Source organism: Xiphophorus couchianus, chromosome 5 (assembly GCF_001444195.1).
Source record: "Xiphophorus couchianus chromosome 5, X_couchianus-1.0, whole genome shotgun sequence".
Taxonomy (NCBI): domain Eukaryota; kingdom Metazoa; phylum Chordata; class Actinopteri; order Cyprinodontiformes; family Poeciliidae; genus Xiphophorus; species Xiphophorus couchianus.
The window spans coordinates 22,682,901-22,709,314 of record NC_040232.1 but is presented as its reverse complement, the minus strand read 5'-3'; the positions used below and the strand labels follow the sequence as shown (position 1 = coordinate 22,709,314).

General features: G+C 40.3%; 1 long non-coding RNA gene across 1 annotated transcript; it reads left to right on the top strand.

Annotated features, from left to right (window-relative positions):
• Positions 1–1,670: 1,670 nt before the first annotated feature.
• Positions 1,671–16,575, top strand: LOC114145264 (uncharacterized). Its single transcript, XR_003595649.1, has 3 exons — positions 1,671–1,792; positions 3,175–3,177; positions 16,564–16,575. It is a non-coding gene; the product is annotated as an uncharacterized LOC114145264 (long non-coding RNA).
• Positions 16,576–26,414: the final 9,839 nt, after the last annotated feature.

Sequence of the window (26,414 nt, the reverse complement as noted above, 5' to 3'; positions counted from 1 at the left end):
AATAATTCTGCTCTGCCAGTGAAATGCTCAGTGCAGCAGACGCTTGCAGTTGAATAATGGAGAAAAAAATGGTTACTTTTAATAAAAACCAAAACAAGCAGCGCTTAGCCTGGCGGGGGGAAACCCTGATAATATTCATAAACACAAAAACAAAGCATATTATATAAATTCAGTATGTTTCAGTTTCTTTTATAAATGCATGATATAGTTCTAGATAATTATAGTTTTTCCCCATTAATTACTGTTTTTATTCAATTCAATCAACAAAATTATCTTCATTTCAGTTTTCGTTATTTCGTTGGTTTTAATTTACTGTGCTCCTGCTGATCCACAGATGAATTTTGAAGGAGTCGACGCCGTATGGTGAAAAACATTCCGGCATGGACTCTGAAAAATGGAGGCAGAAAATTGTTCCACGTTATTTGATCCTTTTTCAGTTAGCAACTAGAAGGGATAACGTCGGCTCTCAGTCTCAGTTTGGCTCTGGAGGATTTACAATTGGATGAAATCTCTGGGCCTGTGTGGAACTGGGAAGGCTTTGAAACCCTGAGCTTTTTAACAAAAGCTGGAGAATATGTATCTATGATCAATTAATGTGATTAAATGTGTGTGTTTGGACGTCGAGGAAAACAGTGCCTAGAGAACAGGGCCGTATCCGGAAAAACTGTGAGTATTTCATGTGAGTATGTTTTCAGTTTCACATTTCTGCCTCTTCTTTGCTCACTGCAGTTACAAGGTGACTTGTAACAAAGCAGCACTTGGAAACTGTGATTTTTAGCAGCAGGGTTCCTGAAGTCAATCAAAATGTGCTTTGTGAGCACTGATTACTTAGAGACAGAAAACTTCAACACCAAAGACAAAAAAACAAAACAAATCTATTTCTGTCTGAGCTTTAGTTTGTTTTGCAGCCATACGCTAAATTCTAAGTCACACTACCAGAAAGACAACGGTGCATTGGGATGAAGGGATTTTCAGAGCATGAAACATTGAAATGTTGCCCTCTGAAAAGAGTTATGGAATAGGATGTGCTAATGTTGCATTTCCCTAAAACCATTTAAATTAATGTGCCATGAAATAGGTCATTAATGAGAATGCATGGGCCACACATGGCAACAGAGATGAGAAAGATGTCATCCCACAGCAGACACTAGACACTGCCCCCAGTTTAAGCATTGGAAATATAATCACTATATAAAATGTTACAATACACATGTAACATTTTGCATTCTGCACATGTAGCACTTTTGAAATAAACATCCTGTCTACATATTTATGGTGTCACTTTTATGTTGTGATTGCAGAAAAAAATCAGCGAAATAATATAATAATAATAATAATAATACTTTATTGATCCCCTAAAGATCGGGCTGGGGGGGATTAGTTTGTCCCAGCATAGCACACAATTAAAAAAAATTATATATTTCTTCAGTACTGTTTTGCCTCAACATAAAGAATCTAATAAGTTTCAGCATTCAAAACTGCCATAGTCAAACATTTGATCTTTCAGACAAATAGAACTATGTTGACTCGATTAAAATTCTCTATCAGTTTAACTCGGCATAAACAAATGTGCTTCATTAACAATCGTTGCCATTATATGCAGAGAAACGTTCCTACAGTTACTGCACACTTACACTGCAGTTGTTTGGTGCTCAATAGCATATTGATGTATGCAAATGAGTGACCATTAAATTACAATCACACGTGAATAAGTTTGCTCACATGACAAGTTATTAAAAAAACACGCCACGCCATCATCCTCACAACTACTTCCTGTCGTCTTGTTTTCTGTGTGAGCGTCTGGTTGTTGATCATGTGACCTGCGTGATGCGGGAAAAAAAGTGTCTCCATTGCAGTTTCAATTGGGCCATAAGAATCACCTCATCCCAGGGCCAAAGCTATCAACAAACCAAAGTTGTTTCAAAATTGCTGTGTGTCCGTCAAGCAAATATATTTTCAAAATGTCAAAATGCGCAAGGAATTACATTTTCATTGTCTTTACTTCTATTCATCTAAGTAATGTAGATTTTCAGATGCAGTGGTGGCACAAAATACAAAAAGGGTCTTTTTTTTTATTTGTCAGTGTGTTCCCGTTAACGTCTTTGCTATTGTGCTTTTGTTGCGGTGATGATTTAGATTTTCCTGTCTGTATTTGTTTCATTGCTGTTAACTTGTGATTTCACAGATGATTCGGACACTACCCTGCTGCCAAACAGGTCCTAGAAATTACTCCTATACATAGGAGCTCCTAGGAGCTTGGACACACAGCTGTGTACTTCCCTCGCCACCCTGCAGCGCGCTCCTCCATCGCCCAAATAACCAATTTCCTTCTGTGTTCAGCTCGTATGGCAAAACCATGAGTTTGTTCTTTCTTTCCTCTGGTCTTCCTGTGGCGCGTGCTTTAAAGTTTACAAGTTAAATGCCCTCCTTTTACTGCTGTCCAGCTAGTGCTTTGTGGTGAGTAATCACCTTTTCCACCTGCAGACATGCTTACCGTATAGAAAAGAAGCATGAGAGCGCGATTGTGTGTGTTTGCTCACCACTCACATGGTGGGGTGTGTGTGTGTGTGTGTTTGTGTGTGCATAAGAGAGAGAGAGAGTTTTTGTGTGATTTATGACTACAGATCTTAAAACCGATTGTGTTTTCTACCTCACAGGCTGCCTGTTGCCCACACTTTTTTTTTCTTCTAAGCCACCATGCCCAGCAGTAGGTGTGCTGCAAAGACTAAGTGCTGCACACACATATACAGGTAAGGTGTTAGGGAACATCAAAACTGCTGTAACATCAAAACTTTGAATTAAAGCTACAGTATGTAGCTTTGTGTACATACTGTACATAACGTAGCATGCTGCATACTAACCACAGATTACCTGCAGTATGTAGATTTGATGATAATCTGTGAAAAAAAATCAATCGCCTCCTTCCGGTACTCCTACTGCCATCTGCAGAAATACACAGTTGGTCAGAAACAACCAATCAGAGCCAGAAGGATGGTCTTAGCGTTGTCAATCATGCTCACGTATGCACTGATCAGTGTGCCAATGGTGCGGAAAAAAAACTTACAGCTACAGGAAAACAGTTTATCAGCTGTCATCGGTAGCCATGCTAACCAGCCTTAGCATTGCAGGCTCCATTGGGGAACTAGCGGTAGAATAGCAGAGAGCAAGGTGGAGGGTGTTGGCAGCCACATCACTTGGACACAGCAAACGTTTTACAACCGCGTACCTGTACTCTGTTGGATAGTAAAGTGTTTGGTGGTAAACGGGTTTTCACATCAAACCGTTTTGTGTGAGACACAGAGCTGATGAAGTGGGGAGTTGGTGAAATCTGTTCCAACAGTGACTGCTGCGCTCTGTGTTGCAAAATACAAAAAGCAAGGTGTGCGATGGTGAAGCAAAAATGGGGCTAGTCGCACAACATCTTCATCAAACTTCCTAGTATCCATTCAGATTGTGAGGAATGAAGGAATTTGTCAGAAGAAATGAACATTCTGCATTTATAAAATATCTTTCCCTCAGTTAATCAAGTTGTATCCTTATTAGTGATTGGACTTGATAAAACTTTTTAAGAATTTTCTTTTAGAGTTTTTTACAGTGTCAGTAATTAATGAATCACAATTCACTGCACTTTAATCGAAAACCTTAAATTGACAAAATAAGCAACATTTTCAATTCAAACACCAGTTTTGCTGCTAAATTATTGAATGAATAGACATGGAGTCAACAACAAAAGTATTTATGTTTTTTAATTTGCTATTTAGATTATTTACACATGCATGAACAGCTGTTAAAAACAGAAAATTCTTACTAGAAAGACTTTTTTTTGCCATTGTTTGGCGCCCTCTCTAACACAGCTGATTATACCCATTCAGTTTTCAAGTGTTTCAGGAATCCATGATCATTTAACAAACATTGAAAATATACAGAAATGTGGACTGTGTGGACACTGACATTAGAACTGGGGTCGTCTATGCTGCTGGTACATGTTTAGCATTGAGATGCTATTTTAGTCTTAAATATCTTCGTTGATGGGCTAACTCCTTTTAGCACTGTGAGCACTGATTGAACACAACAGTCTTTTCCAGCATCATATTAAATCATTTTCTGAAGCAAAAATTAACCCCAAGTGGGTCAAGAGAGGCCATTTTGTCATCCATTGTTGATGTTTATGGATGTCACTTGTGCGTTAGATCTACTTGTGTACCAGAAACACCATGCAAAGGTTCCAGCTTTGGATTTTTATGTGTAAAAAATAAATAAATGAATAACTCAATGAAATCTATGTAATTAATTAATCAAAATTATCACATTAAAGACCAGGCCCTAGTTTGCGTTGTCCTCCTGAAATATGGTATGTCAGAGAGAAGCAGCCGACGTCCCGGTCCGTCCAGTTACCTTCTGTTCTGCGTATTCAAGGTTCAATCTCTGCTGCTCTTGAGCAACTGATTTTGGTGAAGCCAAACAGGAAACAGACAGAAACACTCGGTCACACATGTGCTTCCCAAAGTTGCGAAAATGTTCTTTTCACCATCCAGCGAAGAGGAGCGCCGTGTGTTGACAGGGCACACGATGCACTGTGACTGCGCCGTCACCGAAGGTGTCGATGGAGAGACAGCTCAGCGCCCGGCAGGAAGTGTAAACAAGAAACACTGTGAGAACAATCACCGTCACCGTCATCATCCACCAGAACGTCTAGGCACTCGTTACAAGCCCTACTGATAAAATATGAACTTCATTCTGTTACTGAGACTTGACTTCGTTGAAGAATCTCCAGCAGCACCTTTACGTCCTTTGACGCAACGAGGTGTTTGGCACAATCCAGCTCGTGCCGCTTTGTGGCACAGATGGTAGGTGACGGGGACTTTTGTTCTGTCTGTATGGGAGCTGACATGTTTCTAACGCTTGTACTTCCCCAGCACTTTTTCAGCAGTGCTTTCCCAGGTAGGACACAAAATGACACAACCCACATTAACGCCGCTGTCAGCTGATACACTTAAAGCAGCTGAAAACACTCCAGCGAAGCTTCAATTAACATGAAGCCGGGACACTCAGAGCACACTGAGCTGCTGTCACAAGCTTTGTCCTTCCGTGATTGTATGAAGAGCGTGTGAACGGAGCTTTTTCAAAGCTTTTATTCAGGCCTGGTTTTGATATATGATGACTCATAATGAGCTATAATGAGGAGTATCAATTACAGATACTTTTGCTCATGGAGTTTAAAAAAAAGAAAAAAGAAAAGTTTAAATTTCAACGGTTCAGATTTTTGGACCTTTACTGCACAATCGGAGTCATTATGCATCCTAATAACCGCATAAATCACCAATCTGTGTGCAGATGCAGTGTAAGAAAAAAACAAAAAAAAGCGAGCAAACCGCTTTTATTTATGGAGAGCCTTTAACGACTCTAATTACATCAAGCTATCGCATGTGCATTGTTGGCAAAGCCACGGCAGAGGAGGCATTTGGGAGTAAGGAAGGGTAAAATGCTAAAGGATTACGTCAAACTGTTGCAAATCTTTCTCAGGGATTAGGGAGGCTTAAACTCAGGAGAAAACCCAAGGGTTTCTTCTCCGGGAATGGGGGTGTGTGTGTGTGTGTGTCCCATTTCTCCTGCAGATGACACACAACGAAGGTAAACGGCAGCACAAAAACTTCTGTATTGCTGGTCATGTGAACACCCAAGTCCAAACATCGCCACACAAGACTATCCGATTCTACTGAATGTGCTGCTGTGTGTGTTACTGAGGTGTGAATAGGGAGCGCGCTGCACTGCGCTGCACCGCGCTCCCTCCTACAGGCTTAATCTGCAAGATGACCTGCGGGGTCAAACCCATTCTCTTGGACGTGTCCCCTATTGTAGCAGGCAGTTTAGAGGCTCATCCGCAGTCAAGCCCAGTTAAAGCATGACGGATCTGGCGGCTATCAGACACTGTGGCCATCACATCACGTCTGTGTCTGTCTCACTGGGCCTGACGGGGAAGGCAGAGGGGTTTCACCCCCCCCCCCTCCCAACGCACTGAGAAAGCCACCCTGACAGCTGTCTGACATCTACTGTAAATGACAGACCAGAGGACAGCCAGAGAGCTGGAGACACTAGCTGTGTGTCCAGCTAGTGTCTGGACAGTTTAACCACAAACTGAAATGATCAAAATAAATTTGTTTAATTGAAACACAACATCTTAAAAAAACCTCACATTTAGCTTTTTTGCGTTAGGATGAGATGGTTTTCCAGCCGTATCGAATTGCAAAACTGCAATGAAAACCTTTTTTTTTTGCACCACACGAGTCACGTGATCGATAGCCTGATGTTACTACTGGTGGAAACGACAAAGAAGACGACAGGAAGTGGCAGGAGGATGGTGGCTTTTTGTGGGAGTTTTTTCAGACCATGTGCAGCTGGCTCCACCAGAGCTCTCACAACATCTCGCAGTTCATAAAATGTTGTGCGTCATTCCAACATGTTGAATTCTGACTCTTCTGTAAAATCACAGACTACAACTTCCTCATACGTAGCAGCTGACAAGTATAAGGCCCCTGTGGCTCCGACATCTGAATAAGACGCCGACGTCTCCTCTGATTGGCTGATAGATAAAGAGCACTAACACCATGGCTGAATTTTGAATATGTCTCATATAACTGTTTATATCCGTCGCTGCCATGATTTTCATTGATTTATTGTGTGAACAAACTTATCCATGTGTTAATTTAGTTTCATTTCTTACTTAATGAAAACACCGCAATTGAGAAATTGTGTTTTTTTTCAACAGCAGAAGAACATAGACAAAGATTTGAGGTAGACCGACGGACTGAATAATGGACAGTCAATCAGGCTACACAGATGACACACAACCGCATAGAAGGGCACAGGTGCATTCGCTGCAGCTTCAGTTCAGGCGGTTGGCTTCTGCCTGGGAACAATTGAGATAGTGGTCATACAGTGCATAAGGGAGACTTCACAATTAGTGATAAGCTCCTACTATGGGCCCAGACAAACAGAGAGTTTGTCCAGGTGCTGCTCTTTGTCAAACTGCATGCATCAGTGTTCAGAATGTGTTTACAGTGGGACAATGTGACGAGTCAAATCCATGTAGCTGCAACTCCTACTGCTGCAAACATAAGCTGTGTTTCCATTGAGCACATAGCTGCAAAACTGGAATTACAAAAATAATTTTGTTTAATGGAAACATGCCAATTTGAAAAAAGTCTCTAAAAGGCTTTATCGGTATCGGATGATATGCTTTATGGGTCGAAATAAGTGTATTTTGGAAAAGTGGCAACACTTTATTTTTATATCACACGAGTCATGTGATCGACAACCAGACGTCATTACTGGTGGAAAAGACAAAGAGGACAACAGGACGTGGTAGGAGGACTTAGTGAACAAACTTATTCACATGTGATTTTAATTTTATTTAATATTTAATGGAAACACCACAATTGTGAAATTTCTTCAACATTAGTGAAATATTGACAAAGTTTTGTGCACATTTATAATGGAAACGCAGCTACTAAGCCACTATTTAGGAAATAAACCCAAATTTACTTCTGCTTTTTGATTTGATTCACTGTAGAACATTTTATAAAACAAACAAACTTATCCTGTGTCATATTTGTTTCAAAGATCTTTATTCCGTTTCCAGAAAAATGATGCCGGATCATCCTAGCCAGCTGCAGGTAAAAAATAAAAAATAAATATTTATATATAAAAACGATCCGAGCAAAGACATTCGTTTTCCCAAAGCCTCCCCCGATAGAGACAGATGGTGTCCATTTAAAAGGTCCCATGGAAGTGTGTTATTTCTGGTTACGATTCACACAGATACTGACACACACGCACAGAGGCGTGGGGAGAAACACACACTCCGGCAAACTCAGACACCTGGTGGCATCCTCATCAGCGTGTGAGCGCCGGCTCCCGAGGACATGGTTAAGCCTCTGTACTTTCCTCTGCGTACCAAACGCAAAAACGGAAACAGAAGCAGACCGTACGTCTTCACCTTGATGTCCACAGCTCTCTTCGACCCGAGCCATTCCAGTCTCTGGGCATAAATGTCATTTACCCCTCCAACCCCCCGGCTGCCTCCATCCCTTCTGTTTTCTAGCATTTGCACTATGAAAGTAAAGGCAAACGAAATTCTGCTGATGCATAAAATGAGGATGGGAAAGGCACACAGTAGCACCTGGTGGCGTAGCATCAATTGGTGGCTGTTAAATAGCTCGCTGTTTGTGCCAGCTGCTGCATTGTTGGACTGAGACAATATGAGAGTTCCAGTAGCAGGAGTAGAGACCGCTTCATCTGTATGCGTGTGTGTGTGTGTGTGTGTGTGTGGGTGTGTGTGTGCGTGCGTGTGTGTGTGTGTGTGTGTGTGTGTAGCCTGACCTCAGCCCACCCCACACTCCACACCCACCACCTCAGAGCATTTTGTGTTTTCTAGACTTGGCTGCACATATGTGAGAAACTTCATGGATAGAACAGCAGGATTCAACAAAAAGAGCCTCTGTTGTTTTTTTTGTTTTTTTTACACCACGCAGTGCTGACCCCAGAAGTCTTGGACGTCCGGATGTGTAATTCATGATGCCACCTACCTACCTACGTACTGCATGCACTCTGTGAGGAGTTTCTCTGCCGGGGGCTGCGGCAGGAAATGGTAATTGCTGTTTGGCGACGCACGCTTTCATGCTCCATCGGTTCGTCATTTTTCAAAGTGTGATATTTTCCCTCTCGTGATCTCATCCACTCCTCGTCTCCACTCATTCACCACAGAATCAGATGAAGCTCCAGATGAGAATATGTGGTCAATGCTGTTTTTGTTTTTTTTATCTGGGTTGGTATTGTTTTTGTCTTTGTCAAGATTTTCAAATGTTACTCTGTTTTAACATTCAAAGCTGGTTTAATTTTATTTTTTGTAGCAACCTGTTCTGAAAGATGATGATTATTGGTTATTTTATGATGATCGGGACTCAGGCATTACGTATGAGTGTCCAAACTTTTTGAAATAGGGGCCACAACTGTCAAGTTAAAAGTAGCCTTGGGCCACTAAAATGTTACATCTTTTGTTATGAAAAATGCAAGAAACAATACTACTGTAAAAACAAAGTAAATACACTATATCTTAATGAAATGTTCTAATCTGATTTCCATAGAGAAAGTATTGTAAATCAGTTTAAATGAAGAAGAACCTGTGTTTTTTCTGAGTAAAAGTTACTGGATGTTTGTGGTGCTATGTACTATCAAAATTAAACGGAATGACAAAAATTTAGTTAATGTTTTTACCAACATTTTGCTGAAACGTAGGTCCTATAATGAGCTCAGAAGATGTTCAGTTCCTCCAGGTCTTTGCCAGTGTTGTAATCAAGGCCACCTAACCCGAGACCAAGACCAAGACCAGAGTGTATTGAGACCGAGACAAGACCAAGACTTTTAGGGTCCGAGACCAAATCAAGACCAAGACCAGCGCCCCGTGCCACATGACACAATAAATTTGAAATATGATCAAAATTGCTAATCAAATTGATCTGAAAGATTCACATTCCCATACGAACACCTTGACATTAAATACTTAGAGCTGAAATAAATTTAACCAATATTAAAAGCAGAACAAACTCTCTGTTCTGCTTATCTAAAAAGATAACGCCCTGGGCATTTGCCCATATCATTCATGTCAGAAACCACAACTGTCTGCACCATTAAACAGCAATTGAGGCAATGCCCTGACGGTAAACAACGCTCAACTATGAACACTGACCAAAGAGCAACAAGCAAGAAGTAACCAAGCACAAGGCGATGACCATGACTGTTCTCACTCTCTCTCCCACTGCATGAAGCCAGGCAGCACAAAGCTGTCATGTCTGCTGCCATCATGGCATCATGCCACTATGAACGAAAACAATCAATGCGCATGCTCTGCGTGCTCTTTCGTTGTTGTGTTTTATTTATTTGCTAATTAAATAAATATCAATGTGTATAATTAAATAAAATAATGATAGCTTGTGCAATGTACGCAGAGCATTACAAGGACAAAGAAGGAGACTCTCAGTGAGGCTCTGGTTCTATCTTCTTAGTAAAGAGAAATTCAGAAGACTCAGATCATTCGTGAATGTATCATCACTATATTACAGACTTTTGGACACGGTGTTGTCCCATATATGGAACACGTCAGTCAACACCTCTGCACAATAATTCAGCGCAGTGAGTGACTTTATTTTTTATCACAAATGTTTATGTGTCTCTGTACAGCTTTGAGCTTCTTTTCTAAGTGACGAAAAAAGTTAGACGTAGTCCCCACCGTATGTGAAAGCGAAGCGCTGCTGAATTAGCTGTCGCCATCGGATTTCTTATGATTTATGCAGCAGCGCAATTCTATTACTGACGATTAGACAGACATCTTCTGCCACTCAAAGAAAACCACTGCGCATGTCTTGGAGCGCCGCGTGCGAGTGAACGGTGGGGAGGGGGAGTAACAGAAACACGTAATTGTTAAGTCACGTTATTGCTTGGATTTTAATCGGTGCGTTTTGCATCCAGTGAAAACAAACATGTTGACAAATAAACTAAACAGTACGCTGTAAGTCTACTGATATTTCCACAGTTGCGGTCTTGGCTGGTCTTGAAATAAAATCCCGAGTCCTCAGCACCGAGACCGAGACAAGACCGAGACCAAAAGGGGTCGAGTCCGAGACGAGACGAGACCGAGACCATCAAAAAATGGTCTCGAGACCAAGACCGGTCTCAAGTAGTACAACTCTGGTCTTTGCTAATTGCTTCTGGCTAGTCTGAAGGAGCTGAGTGGGGGAGTCACAGAGGAGGGCTTCTTTGTGAGATGGAAGCTTGGAAACTGCAGCTCAGAGGAGGAGCTTCATCCTGGAAGGCGGGGCTAGGTCCACCCAGGAGTTTTGCTCAGCTGAATGGTTGCCATGAAAAATGAAAGGATTTCTCAAACATGCATAAAGGAATCCAGCTATGTTTTGATGATTATAACATTAAAAGCTTTAAAAAGTTGAGTTTACATAACCCTGTCCCTGTAAGTTGCTCTTTCTGGACACATTCACCCGTTTCCAATGTTTTCAGCTGTTAAATGGTCGTTGTTAGTTGTTGTCATCGCCATAGGCTGCCTTCAGACTAGGCTGGTAATATCTGACGCTGCTGTGTTTCCTTTCAGTCTCAGAGGATATTTGAAGCAACCTTTAAAAACTATAGCTTCATTGCAGATGCACTGGTTTGCCACTACAACTCCTTTTCTTTATTCCTTTTGTTTCTCCATTTCCTCTGGAATTCCAGTTGAAAACCATGATGTACACTTGGACTGCTGGGTCTTGACTGAGAGTCTCTCGTGCAGAACTGCAAATTATGTTATGAAATCCCTGCAACAACACTTTTGCTTCTCTGCTATTTTCCTAACGAACCACCATCTCCGATCCTCCTCCGCCCCCCTCCACCACCACCACCATCTCATTAGTGTACCCTGCCAACTCTCAAACAACAGACTCTTCCTCTCCCTGCTATTAATGAGGGAACTGAGGATTCCTAATAAGCAGTTTTTCTTTTAATTAAAAAGTCTCCATAAATAATCACCTCATAATCCACATGTCAGATTCCATCCAGCTCCTACTTTATTAGATTCCAAGATTAGAGATCAGGAGCAATAGGAAAAAAAAATCCATCCGTCCGTCCGTTTTCTTCTCTCCCTCCAGCTTTGAGGAATATGCTAATAAAGTTAGTCCATGTTAATAATTGATGGTCATATAACACTTTGCTGTGCGTTGCTGACCTAGCAGTATTAGTGAAGGCGGCCGGCCGTGCTAAATGATTTATTGTGTCCAATATTCCTCCTGGAGGAATTCAGAATTTCTAATAAGGAAATATTCCTCCTGCGCCGCTGTGTATTTATCAAACAGTAAACTGTTTTCTGATAGGCGCAGAGGGTCTCTGGGTTTCCATCGAAGCCGTATGTGACCGCAGTCTCTACATACTCAATATTTCTGGGAGTCAATTTCCTTTAAATCCAATTTGCTCTGATCCATTTTGCAAGTTGTTTTTATTTTTCTTTTCTTTGTTTAAACTGAAGCCATTTTCCAGCTGCTCGGCTTTTGTTTTGCACAAAGAAATTGCTGCTGTAAATGTTATTAGCTGACTTAAAATTGCTCCTCACTATCTCAGATGTGAACAACAACAAAAAAAGTGATTAGAAATAATAGTTCCAGCTTAAAAATGATGGATGGAGCTTCTAGTCCACTTTGCCGCACTCTAAAAATGTGGCTAACGTGAAAATGAGTTCTCCTGTTGAACAATGTGCAGGTGCAATTTATGCTAGCGTTTGTGTGAGAGTGTGTGTGTGTGTGTGTGTAATCTTAGGACAGCCTGTTCATTCTTCATCCAGTCAATGCAAAGCAGTCTGCAGGTGTGTGGTGTCGCATGTGTTTAGCGCCGTTTCTGTAAGTAACACATCAGGTATAGTGTGTTTAACTGTTTGTTTATGGGTGTGTGTAGGGGTGTGTGTGTGTATGTGTGGTGAGGGGATAAAATCCCAAAAGAAAGTAAGAACACACGAGTCATCGCTTTCTCACTGCCCACTGCCAAACCACATTCTGCATGTTTATGATAAGCTTGTTTGAAAAGGGAACAAAAGCAAAGCAGGGAAAGTTCATGATCACAGAAAAGAAATATTTGGTCACATGAAAGGATGTAGAGATCTTACCTCGGAGTTGTAACATCTCCTAAATTAATTATGTTTGCCAAAGGTGAAGTCCCACATCGTCTCGCGCCTTCAGTCACCTCAGGCTAAGAGTAAACCTATTGGCACCTCAATGTGTTGACTTATGGATTATCTGATACAGCAGCATGTGCCTAACAAGAAACAAGCTAAAACAAAGTTGTTGACACAAGAAAATGGCTGTACAGGACTAAATCAACTTTTGTCCCAAACTCAGCCCATCTGCTTACTAAGTCGTGACATAAAATTAAAAAATTAAAAAAACGTCCTGGTACGGTTGATGCATAGCCTGATATTTACAGGTTGGATTTCTGCAGTGCTAATGCAAACAGGAAGAACAAACACCAAAGTCTTTTCAGGTGCATGAGACTCAAAGAATAGATGGAAGAAGAAAGAGCTGGAGACATGTTTGGTTTTAATGAGCCCTGCCAATCATAAAAATACATTTTCACTCCATGCTTCACATTGGTTTCTTGGTTTGTTACACTTCTGTTTCTCGTTGTGCTCGCAAATTGTCTTCATAGTGCTATTAAAAATATATCAGCTGAGATATTGCTGCACTATTTTCATAGCTTTTGCACACAGTTGCATCTGTTTTATAAGGATATCTTTTTTAATCATATAATACATAAAATCTATGTACAGTACATAATAAGGGGAGGCTGGCGTGTTATTTTCCTAGGTAGGATAGTGTCTTCCTATGGATTCACTCTATTGCTGACTTCTGATGTTTTCTCAATTTTGTCATTGATGTAGATTTTATTTAACTCGTCTATAGTGTCATTTAGACACACAGCTAGTAAAACAATGCTTTTATTAAAGAATCAATTTCTAATTTCATGACATTGTACAGATAATTCTTACCTCACATCACCAGTTAGATTTCAGTGGGATTGCTACTCATGTTGCCTTTCAAATTCAATATAAAGGACATTTATACACAGGTAGCAGTTAAAACCTGTACTGTGGAAGAAGAAATTACACTCACTGTTATATATATATATATATATATATATATATATGCAGTTAAAAACGGCTGCTGATGACAGAATGTTCTTCTGTCACTTCTATATAAGGGACATAAGATTAGTTAATGGAGTTTGCCTGAAATACTTAGATCAGTTTGATGCAGCTTCAGTATTTCAGTTGTACTTTGTTGTAATGTAAGTTGCCATCAATGTTCATTAGTATTTGATTGCAATTTAGAGAAAACAATAAAAAAATAAAAACTTCCCAATTTTCTTTCAGGCAGGTTTGCAGAGCAGGAATAGCTGAGGTATGCTGCTGGCTGCACATGAGAACAACAGAAAACTGACGTCTGTGTCTGAAGACAAACAGTCTCACTTCTACAGCTCAGTGGGTAGTACCACCATGCCTTTGCTTTTAACAGATGCAGTAATATACACTGTGTCTTGTAACAACAGAGGACATTCACCTGTCGACTTTTATGCTGTTTGCAGAGTTGATTGAAACACAGCTGTGCAACACCGGATGTAACCCAACACTACATACACTTAGCTTAATTCCACAATCCCATCTCTCATGTTACTCCACCCATGAGAAAAAGCTGGGCCACACACATACTGATCTCTTGTCTGTTAACGTTGGGTGCTGACACTCCATTAATGGAGCTCACTTTGCCCGTACAAACCGCTCGCTTTACGTCTTCGGTGTAGCTGCACTGTCTCTACATGCTGACACACAGTAAAACATGCGCTCACACAAAGTGTGTGACCAAGGTCACCGTCCTGCAGGGCCCTCCCTCCTGTCACACCTGTTAGTCTTCTCCTGACCGCACCCCAACCTGCCCCCACTCAGCACCGGCCTGCAGGCTGACTGACAGGAGCTCCATCTGTGACCTCTAAAGCTCATCACACAGCAGCAGGTGGAGCAATGTTACCTTCATGGGAGGACGAGTTGGTGTCTTGGTCATAAAATGAAGGACTACCTTACCAAAAGAGTTAAAGATGATTTTCAATTTGATAGTACTTGGTTAATATACTGTAGTATGTAGAGGTTATTATGCAATATTACTGCAGCTTGATCTTTGCTACATGGTAATAAATCTAGATGAACTTGAGCATCAAGACCTTCAGTGGAAAAGTAGCCCTTGAAACTTTTCTTGTGCAACTTTGTACTGTTTCCAAATTACCCCACAAAACAGGTTACCCCATAATCTAACACGCCGACAACGTTTTACTCAGGTCATAAAAAAATTGAACGGTTCAAAGTAAATTAGCGTCTGGATGAACGACTATGAACTTTTTAAACTGTTATTTTATTTTCAAAACAGTAAAAGAAAAAGAAAAAAAATCTGGGATTCCAGTTTCACCAGCAGAGGGCAATGCTGTAGGAAATTATACATTAGCATGGCTAAATCATTGCTAGGCTGAACTTTCAAAAGAGTTTACTGAAACAACCGCAGCTCCGGCTTCATGTCGGTTTGCTTGAAGCTTGATTGAAACAAAGTCAGGATAAAGTGAGAGAGATAAAAGGAAACAAATCAGCTTTAATAGCTGTTTAGCAGTAATTTGCATGATGAAACCCTCTAGATTACTGTTTTAATAATCATAAGGATCGATCAACATGAGAACATACTGGATGGAAGTCAAAGTTAGTGCACACAACTCTACAGCATCCGACAAGTAATCCTTTGTGAAATAGAAAAACTGTTTTGCCATTATGAGGATGTAGGAACACGTTGCCTTTAACCATCACTAGAGGGCAGCAGAGGAACCTCTGGAAGAATTTTCCACACAGATCAAGAATCCAGTCAGAAGCACTTCACAGCTCTCTAGCCGTCAGAGTGTGAACTGCACCAGAATGTGACTGCAGTATTCACCATATAGAATACAGACAATGGGACAGAAATAACAAAAACAGGTACTTCCATTTCAAAGCCCTGATTCCACAATAGCTGCATCAGAAACATATTCTACGCAACAAAGACTGGAAATGTGCTAGTTGTGCCTAATGTTGCAAATTTACATCATACCTTAATTTGAATATTATTTTTAAAAGAATTTATATTTACATTTGCTTTTGCTTCATAGCAAATATACAACCTATATATTTTTCTATAGTAATAAATACATTTGTAAGGACTTGTAAAATTTCCAGATTTGCCACCAAAAACTCTTTGTCTGAAGTTGAGAAAATCTCTTCTTTAGAAACTTACCTGTGTTAGTGTTAATGTTGAAGTGAGAAAAGTTAATCAGATTAGCAGAAACATCCTGTAACTACTGCCAGATTTGATAACATAAGGTTATCTTAGTACCAAATGATGCGAACTTCCTCTCACGTCACAAAAACATCTTAAAACTAAATGACTAGATCTGACTGGTACGTCACATTGGTAGACGGGTGAGTGCTCTTAAAGGTAATGTAAGACATCTTAATTAACTGTGCTTAAAATGGAAGAAAATACAGGTTTTATTGGTGCTTTGAGCCAAAGGCTATAACACCACCACACATTTACTGTTTAGTGGGGCTCCGTAAACTGTTGCGTCCTGCTGTGCCCTCATGCTCTGACACAGCTAATCCATCTGCTGGGAGAATAATTCAGATGTTCCCATCTTCACATCGTTGTCTTTGTTTGCTGAGCTGTACTGACAGAGGGACTTTTCATATTTTGGAGTTCAAGTCTCAGTTTTTTGTTGTAAAATTTCAGCAGCTCAAAAGAAAAAAAGCGGGAAAAGTGGCTGAACTAAATGTAAATAAGAGAAAAAACCTGAAAGCTTCACTCTTCACACTACTGCAAAAACACAAAACCTTATCAGATATTTTTGTCTAGTTTCCAGGGCAAATATCTTCTTTCAGCAAGATAAGTTAATTCTTGTTGAATCTTATTAAAGTTCCACTAACAGATTATTTCCACTTATAAAAATGTGTCGTATTACAAGTTGGAAATCTGCAGGTGGAGCTAATAATTTTGATCAATATTCACAAATGATTGACTTAAAATTGAAGTTACTTGTAAGTATACATTCATAAATTTGCCCCAGAAACGCTACAAAAACTACTTGCCAGTATTTTGTGATTTTGCAGTGTAAAATTGATCAATTATGAGCAACTGAAGAAACACTCATTAAGTCCATATCAGGCAGTATTCTAACCAAGTCTTAGTGGGTGAAACCGTATTTAATCCTATGGTGTTACAAATCATATTATTATTGAAATGAGGCGACTGTTGCATCAATATTCATGTCTCCGGGGAAAAGGAAGGTTTCAGTGTTGAATAAGGAAAACTAACAAAAGCTTTTACCAAAAAAAAAGGCAACATGCAAAAACCTTCTGTTTGTAGATTAGATGATCATATTCTGTGTCTTTAATCTGCAGTCTGTGTAATGTGCCTCTGTCTGCTGTCTAAAACGGCCAAAGTTTTTATATGATAAGGAGGGCTGTGGAGATGAATGCAAGGTTAGAGACTGCTGCAAAAATGAGGGAAGCAGGGCAAACCTTGCCTGGGAAAAGAAAAGAGTCTAAACTCAGGCCATGTTTAAAGTCAGCCTTTCCTTTGAGTGGGAAGCTGCTTTTTAAGGTCATAATGAAACAAGACTTCAACATTTGGATGCAGCACCTGAGAGCCTGTGTGTAAAACACTGCGGCATGTGGGTCCCGTCCACAAACTGAAGCAAAGAAAAAGCAAAAAAATAAATTCCCCATCAAACCCTAACCCTCAAAAAATATCCCAGTAAGGGAAGCCTCAACGCACTGCAGCACAACTAAGATAAACAAACACAGCTTTTCCTACAAACCCTGTTTATTTGTACTAGAATAAAAAGACAATTTCTCACGAAGATCCCATTAATATCGCCTCCAGTGTTGTCTTAAATGCCACAGAGAGTCACGTAGAGGACAATTCTCAAGGTATTTCACACCAACGCGCCACTCATCGACTCTAACCATGAAAACGTTTGTATAGACTCGGTGTAAATGTCACTGCTCGGCTCTCGTAGTTTACGTCCTGCTCCAATACTTCGAACAGATTCCGTTGAATGGGAGAGAAATGAGCGGCGGTGCCGGACGGGCCCGCTGATTACAAGGTTCTGAACACAAACCGGAGCTCGCGCGTTTCCTTCTCTGATCAAAAGCGGCGCACACGCGGGACCAGGCGCGCGCTAATAGAGACATTTACACCTTAGTAAAAGTTGGCAGGTGTTAACCCGCTGTTGTCGAGAGCAGACGCATGCCGGGCATCATTAGGCCCGGTGCCAAGCCTGCCTTGGCTGGCAGCCTGGCTCGCTCATTCTGGTGTGTGTGTGTGTGTGTGTGTGTGTGTGCGCGTGTGTGCGTGTGTGTGTGGGCGTGTTTAGAGCGGAGTGGTGGATCTGATGATGTTGTGTCCTGACACACACCGGAAGGATGTTGGATAAAGTGGATGAATAATAACAGAATGGAGAGGTGCAGTATGTTCAAATAATTACTTAGATTCGAAATAACAACTCAGATTATCATAAATAAATAAAGTGGGTGAGAAAAGATCATTGAAGATGTAAAATTGATCTATGTTTCATTTCTTATCCCACTTATTGAAGTAAAGATTGTGCAGTCGTAGCCAGACATTCAACAAATAAAAATAAAAATAAAATAAAAAATTTTCTGGCTGTCTGAAGTTAAATCAGACCAAACCTTTCTTGTTTTAGATCAGTTAGAATTACAAAAATGATTTCTATATCCTGAATGTTTGCATGTCAGAATATTTTTACAGACAAATGTTGTCGTTACATTTTGTTAGTCTGTGCTGCAGCAGCAGGTGTTGTGCTGTAAACCGTCTCACCTGTTGGACATGCAGAGCTGAGGCTGAAATTGAATTGTTGCGATTGATCAAAAATCTTCCCAGTAAAACAGAAAGCATCTCCTGCAGGTTACAACTCAAACAGGAGACTTCTGTGACCCCTTAACCCCCAAACAAAAAAAATAATAATGTGTTTGTATTTCATGCTGCAGATTTGGTGACGATTTAAAATATAATGCAAACCTGTGAACTGGGATGGTTTTGTTTTAGCAAGAATAATTGAACATAAACTGCAAACTTCAAGGATGAAGGAAAAAAAACAGATTTCTTTTTCACTTCCATAAAGAGTATCTAAATCATATTTTATTCAAAACACATTCTCATCCTGGTTGTCTCTCTCTCTCCTTTTTTTTATCATACAGCCTGATGAACAATTACCCTCGTCCTGCTCCCGAACTACCCGCAGTAAAGTAATGGGATTAACTTGATCAACTGATCAATATCACACACACCCCATGGTAATACGCTCCACAGCAATAGATCTCACTACGATAGCTGCATTTTAGCACACACACACACACACACACGCACACACACACACACACACGCACACACACACACACACACACACACACACACACACACACACACATGCCTACTGAGGCACAAGCACAGACCCATACTCTGAGTAATGAAGTGTTGGTGCTGCAGTCACCCTCCTCTATTTCCATACAGAATACATTACTTAAAGGTTTACACCGGCTCGCAGTGAGATTCAATAAATTCTCCGTTCCGCAGAGCGGAGGTCTCAGAGACGGAGCGAAAAACAACAGAGTGAAAAAAACAACACAAAACAAACGACAAAATAAAAAAGGCAGGAGAGAAAATGACGGCAGAGAGACTCTGACACGTCTCCTCTGCTCAAAGAGTGGGATGTAAATTGACTGCAAACAGAAAATCCATTAATAATGTTAATCACGATAATAATTTAGAAGCACGGGACACACACATTTAGCCAGGCAATCAGAAATCCATCTGTGGAAGTGTTAATGCTGAAGACATGCTGATGGTACAGAAAGAAGAAGAAGGGAAAAAAAACACAGCATCTGCATATGTAACGACAACCAGGAGGCCACAGCAAACTCTGCTTTTATGTAGAGTATTACTTATTAAAACGGCATCTTAAATATTTATTGCTTTATAGATGGCCTCTGTCATTTGTTCCTTATTCGTCTCCCTGAAGATTACTGTCTGAGGCGAAGGGGATATATGAAGTCCCATCCAGATTAAACAGCCCCCCGAATGAAACGGCTGATTAAAATCAACTTGTGATGAATTATGCAGACCTTAGCAAGGAAATGAAGGAATAGGCGGTGGCTAATTTAAAAATTTAATTTAGAAACTCTTAGGTGGGGATGCTGAGGGGCTGGGAGAACACTGCATACTGATAAGGGTGTGGTGCTGCAGCGGCGTGTGACGCCTTGTTCCACAGGTGAGGCTCGTCTCTGTCACCTGCAAAGCTTGTTGAGTTTCACAGCGGAGGAAGTTTTGCAGGAACTCGTCATCGTTCGTCTCTGCTGCCTTTTCGTCGCGACGTCCAACAGAATCCTGCATTCGGTTTACGTTACGGTGGAGATGAATCAGCACCATGAGCCGGGCTGGTGAGGGGGGGACAAAAAACAAAAAAAAAAAACAATGATGCATCATCATTACTGCTTTAAATAAGATGAAGCGTTGGGGGAGATTTTAAGGAAGTCTAAGGAATGCAGCTGCTGCAGATAAATTTATCTTGTTTTGGCATCTGAACAACAGAGCACTTCAGTTTCCTCTCCTGTTAAAATAACCCCTTCACTTAAATATCATTTTATATTTCACAACCTTTATTTTGTCATAATGAAAAACTTTTTTTTAAAAAAAGGTTTTGTGGCTCTAGTGGCCTTTATTCATCAGCAGCAGCTGGAGAGGAAGAAGAAAAGAGAGAGAAGGGGAAGACATGACGTAAATGTCCCGGGTGTCTGGACAGCTGGACCAAAGACCCACCTGGCACCTCAACATTAAGGGTTTTTTTTTTTTTTTTTTAATTAAAGCTGTTTGCAGAAACTTTTTACGAAATGCAGAATTAAGAATGAATCTGCCTCATCTCTGCATTTGACTGTAACTTCAAGCAACTGTTGAAGAAACATTTTAATGTCATGGGTAGACATGACCAAGCTGATAAACGTTACATTACGTCTGTATGCAGCTGAAATCCACTCCAGGTTTAGACCCTTTAAGGTCAGAGGTCAGGGTTATTTCAATACCACACTGACATAACCTGAGAAAATAGCAAAAGTAGTTTTCAATTTACAATTTTATCAGGTATTAATATGTGTGTCTAGGATGTTGCAACATTTTTGTGTGTTTTTTTTTTAAAGTTACATTACAGAAAACATTAATGATTGTTCAGATTTGCAAAAAAAAGTTGTGAAAATTGCAAAAATGATGCGCAAATTAATAGTGCATTAATAGTTAAAATCACAACTTCCTGGAGGGACTGGTTTCTAAAAAACCGAGGAATCCAAACCCAGTTCATACTACATGAAAACGTAGTGACCTGATATACTGGTAGTGCCACTCTTGGCTCTAACAGTTAGCATTCGTTGTTTGTGATAACTAGCTATGAGTGTTTCGCTGTGCTGTGGAGAAACGCCCTCTTCTTAGCAAGAATTGCTCCGATTCAACATTGAAGGGCTTTTGAGCAGGCTGAAGATCAGATTTACCTCCAGGGTTTTACTAAGACTCTCCAGATGCTTCATCTGGTTCTTTTGAGGCATTCAGAGGTTAATGTTTGAGTTTTCTTTGGATCATTGTTCTGCTGCCTAATCCATTGTGCTTGGCCTTAAATTTGGAAACTGAGTTCTTGGTATTCTACGTTGGGATTTTCTCCTATAGACCAGAATTCATGGTTCCACTAAATATGACATGTTGTCCATGTCTTGAAGAAGCAAAGAACCTTCACACTCTAACACTACTACCTCCATATTCGACGTAACGTTGTTTTTCTGAAATGCTGGCTTATTTTGTAGTGCGTGTTTTTAAAGCACAGTATACAAAACATCCACTTTTTGGAGCTTATGCTAATAACTAGACACGAGGAAAACATCATAAGAAGAATTTTATATGAATTTGGTCTGATATACTGAGATCATTAAGATTAGCTTGGAAGAATTAGCTAGCACTAGCAGCTAGTTAGCATTAGCAGCCATGAGCACTAGCAGCTCTTTAAAAAACATTACAATAACAACACCGAAGCATTTATTTCACACCCAGAACTCAACAGCTTGGAAATAACAAATATATATTTTAATGACTTTTCACCACCGGTGAGAAGAAGTGTTAGTTTCTGGGAGAAGCGGGGGTCAGACTCAAGGGCTGTGTTGACAAAACAAGCAGAGTGGAGCCTTTTAGCTACAACAAGTGAAATTCCGAGGATCAGCGGCGTTTCTTTATCCTGCAGGCGGGGCCCGGTTTTTAAGACGCGGCTTGCTCCTTTTCTCGGCCCGTTTTTTGCCCCGCGATTGGGCTATAATATGGTGTGCGACAGGGATGGCTGCCCCGCTGCCTCTCCCACCTCTCCACGCGTCTGTCCCGCCTGAAGAAAGGAACACAGAGGAAGAGCTTTTTAATGAGATCAACACGGAACCGGCAGGAGTGTTGATAAGTAAATACTACAGCTTTAAATGCTTCTCGCACTCAATTGGCTTGCTGCTATTGTTGCCGAGCGCACGCCTCGGTGAACACTAAATTTTCACTGTCACACTCCAATAACCCTAATTGTCCAAAATAAATGAGCTAATTTCTGAAGTTCCATTTTCATATGTGGGAGAGATTGGGGAAACTTTGCTGATTGATTGGGTGCCTTTGTGCGCGCGCGTGTGTGTGGGTGGGTGTGCGCGTGTACGCGTGTGTGAGAAACCACAGCACTCATAATTTGAGTGAAGGCCTCTGTTTATTATGCCTCTGTTATTCACTGCGAGCATTACTCTGACCCCTGCTGATATCCATCCGGCTTCCTCTCCTCATTGCAAGCAGAGGGTGGGTGGGTGGGTGGGTGTGCGTGGGGGGATAGAGTGTGTGTTTGTGGAGTGGGGGGGGAGGGAGGTTGTAGATGGATGGAGAGAGAGAAGAAGTGAACGGGAGTGTTTGTTTGTGCGGTTGTGTATGTGGGCTGTGTGAGCGTCCCCGTGGATTCAGTGCTGGGTCTCTCGCCTGATCATTTGCATTTTTTCATTTGAGCTGTTATTTGCAGCATTGCGTGCAGCAGCAGCCCCTCAGGGCCCCGCAGAGTAATTCAGTAAAAAGGCAGGTAAGGCAGAAATTAATCATACGCCGTCGGAGAGTTATTGCTCTGGCATTTGTGCGTAAGGATGTAAATAAACGCATATACTGTGCAAATACCCCGTATATGCGCATGTGCCTGAGAAACACATATGGGGCTGCAGCACATGCAAACAGGAAGGGAGTTTTAAACACACACAGAGACACACACAAACACACACAGGCCTATGCAGGGAACACCCACACCCGCATCACCGAGACTCAGACTGACTGTGAAAGGAGTTTTCAACTCCACCAGGACGAATGACTGAGCTGGTGAGAGGAGAGCAGCTTTTAATGGATGCTAAACTTTTCCAAATGCGCCACCGTCGGACATGCATGGAAGCTGAAGATGTCCTACAACGTTCCAACTCTGAATAAATGTCATCTTCATACTTCTGTTTAAACGTCAGGATTTTCTGACGTTATAAACGTTACGTTCAATGAGACGAGTAATACTGCAAAAACACAAAACCTTAGCAAGTACTTTTTTTTTTAGTTTCCAGTGTAAATATCTTCCTTCACTTGAAATAAGACACAACTTTTCTGCAAGCTTTAGGACCTTGTTTTAACTTAATAATTCCTTAATATTGATGAAAAGATACTAATTCCGCAGACAGGTTATTTCACCTGTAATGGGGAAAATGTCTTATTATATGAAATAATCAGTTCCAGTTTCATCAGTATTCTGTGTCTTCCTGAAAAGTTACTTGTAAGTTAGTTTTGTCTTGCTGCAGTATTTGCACTAGAAACTAGACTAAAGGTACTTGGTAAGATTTTGTTTTAAACAGATTTTTAAGAGGAATATAAAAAGAATTTGTCACCACATGCAAATGTTGAACAGGAGTCAGTGAGTAACTAATATTGACCTCCAGTGGAGTTCAACTTATCTTGTCACGTCGCAGCAAAGGCCATAGTGTGCAGAACGCTTCCAAAGCGTCCGAGACATCTCAGTGTCAAAAGGTTTCAGTGAGAAGAACGATGCAAAAGAACTTCCTAAACCATTGACAAAGTATTGGTTTAAAAAGGTAGTACTATTTAAAATCAACTTTTTCGAGCTTCACATCATGTTATAATGTAATTCCCTCAACATTTCATGTTTGAGAAATCTTTTAATTTCCATGGCAACCATTCAGCTGTGCAAAGTGCCTGGTGCAGGAACGAAACCCCACCTTCGCTGAGCGGCTTTTCCCAAAGTTCCGCCTCACAGAGCTCCTCTCTTCTCAACTTCCTGCTCGGCTCCTTCAGACTAGCAGCAGCAGTTAGCAAACACCTGGTGGAACTGAGCATCTGCTGAGTTCATTGTAGGAGCTACTTCTCAGTGCAACGCTGGTAAAAACGTTGTTGAATAGAGGATGTTGTGACGACTTCCTGAAGGCAGATTTTCAAAGAAGGACTCTCTTAAAGAGGTGTTAAATTACAAAGTCAATTTTCTTTTAATTTGATAAGTACATAATTTTTTTTTACATAAATTTACAAGTGATTGTAACATAGTTACTTATTGTGCTATAAAATGACACTACGCGGCCAGAAAACATAACACTGTCCCTTTAAGGGTGTGCAAACTTATGAAACCACATTGGATTAAAACATTTTCAGAGATTAAAAATGTTACAGACTAAACAGTTTCATCTGTAAGATGATTGATATTCTGGGGTCAGCTGAAGGTTTTGTCCAGCACAGAAAAAATAGAAAGCCATTATTTGGCAATAAATGAGAAGCTCTAGTAAGTTGAATGTGTTTTTTCATTTTGTGGGGTACAGTGCAGTATTTTGACATTTAAAATTGACTCATGTATTTTTCATACCTAATTTTAGCAAGTTTTCTTTTTTTTTTTTTTTTACATACGACCGACCACAAATTACTGCAAACTTTTAAATAAATCCTGTATGTTGATGCTAACCCACCTCACATCTCAGCCTGTCTCTTTGTACATGTTGACAGTACAAAGTGATATAACCTTTGGAGTGCAATATCACTCCAAATGTTCATTTTAAATCATTTGCAGTTAAACGAAGCCAATGTAACAGTCTTAGAGCCGTTAAAATTGCACTTTTAATTGTTTCAGAAGGAGTTATGATTCTAAAGAGCATGTCATAATTATCCAGCTCCCAGAAGTGTTGTAATATTCCAGCTTTTGGGGCTTTTGGAAGCACACTGGAAAATCTGTTTGTTATGTTCTCGATGTAATCTGTTCGCCGCTGAGCGTTTTCCCAGCAACTGGACACATTACTGATGTGAGAGTTCACTGTTTTTACAACAGATATAATATCTAATATTTGTTTTTCCAGCTGTATCTCTGAAGCTACAGTGCTGAATGAGATGATTAATGATTCCAGTCTCAAAACCAACAGAGCTGAGACTGTATTGTTTTCCAGTTTACTTTCTGTTTTTAACTCAGAAATGAATTAATAAGAATGAGGAATAGCTTGTTGACAGTGATGACAGGAAGAGAGTGCGTCTGGTTGCGTGTGTGTGGGGGGGTGCGCGCGTGTGTGTATGTGTGTGAAAGCTACTAAGAGGTTGATTATATTCCAGTGAAAATTGGTTATTCAAGGAAGACGCAATTAGTCGGATTCATCTTCTGGAAAACAAAATTTCAGGACAACAATTAAGATTCTGAGCAGATTTTAAATACGACTCTGTAATTTCACACAGCAGCAGCAGCGCTCAGTTCCAGAAAGAATCCCTCTTAACATGAATGTGCTCTGAATAAACTGAGTGCTTCAGTTTCACCACAGAGGGAAACCAACGTGCCTGCTGAGATGAGACTGTAAACTGTGAAATGATGCCAGAATTGGAAGAGCTCTATTTTCATATCAGTTGCAATTAAAACTAAATTCTAGGTTCATAGAAGTCCGAGTATGTCAGGAAGTAACGATTTTAGTTTTCTCTTAAAAAAAAAAAAGGCTTATCATTTTTTCAGGAATTCCGATTTGCGATGTCAGTAGTCTGAGAAAAACTGGGTATAAATAGGTGACTGTTAGCTTTGCAGTAGTTCTTCTTGTTCAAATTCACACTTTCTCTGTAGATTAGAATATTATTAAAAGTTTTTTTTATTGTAGGAACTGTATCACTAATTGAAACACTTTATATAGATTATCTACACACAGATGGATGTTTGAAAGCCTTTATTTCTGTTAATTATAATAATTGCCCCCTTAGAGCTAATGAAAACATGACATTTTCAGTTGGAATATTACATCAGACCAACAAAACATTATTTTTGAAATAAACAAATAGCTAAAGTTAAAACATTTCTGTTTTAAAAACAGAAATGTGGGCTTAAAAGTATATTTAATACCTGCTCAAAGGTTGTTATTAAAGTTACTTTTAATTTGACAAATATGATTCATACTCTTGTATATTCTAATGTATTGAATATGGCTGTATGTTCTTTTGTAGGTTTACAAAAAGGACAGCACTGCAGACGTGCATCCAGGTCAGTAAATGCAATGTTAAAACCAAACTTTCTTCCATTCACGTGTAAGAAAAGTTCAATATTTCATGTCAAACTTGTTCATTTGAGGAAGCATCGGTCAAAGGCAGAGAGGATATCACTGTGACATCATTCCTGTCAGCCACAACAGCTGTCATGGTAGCATTTTTTTT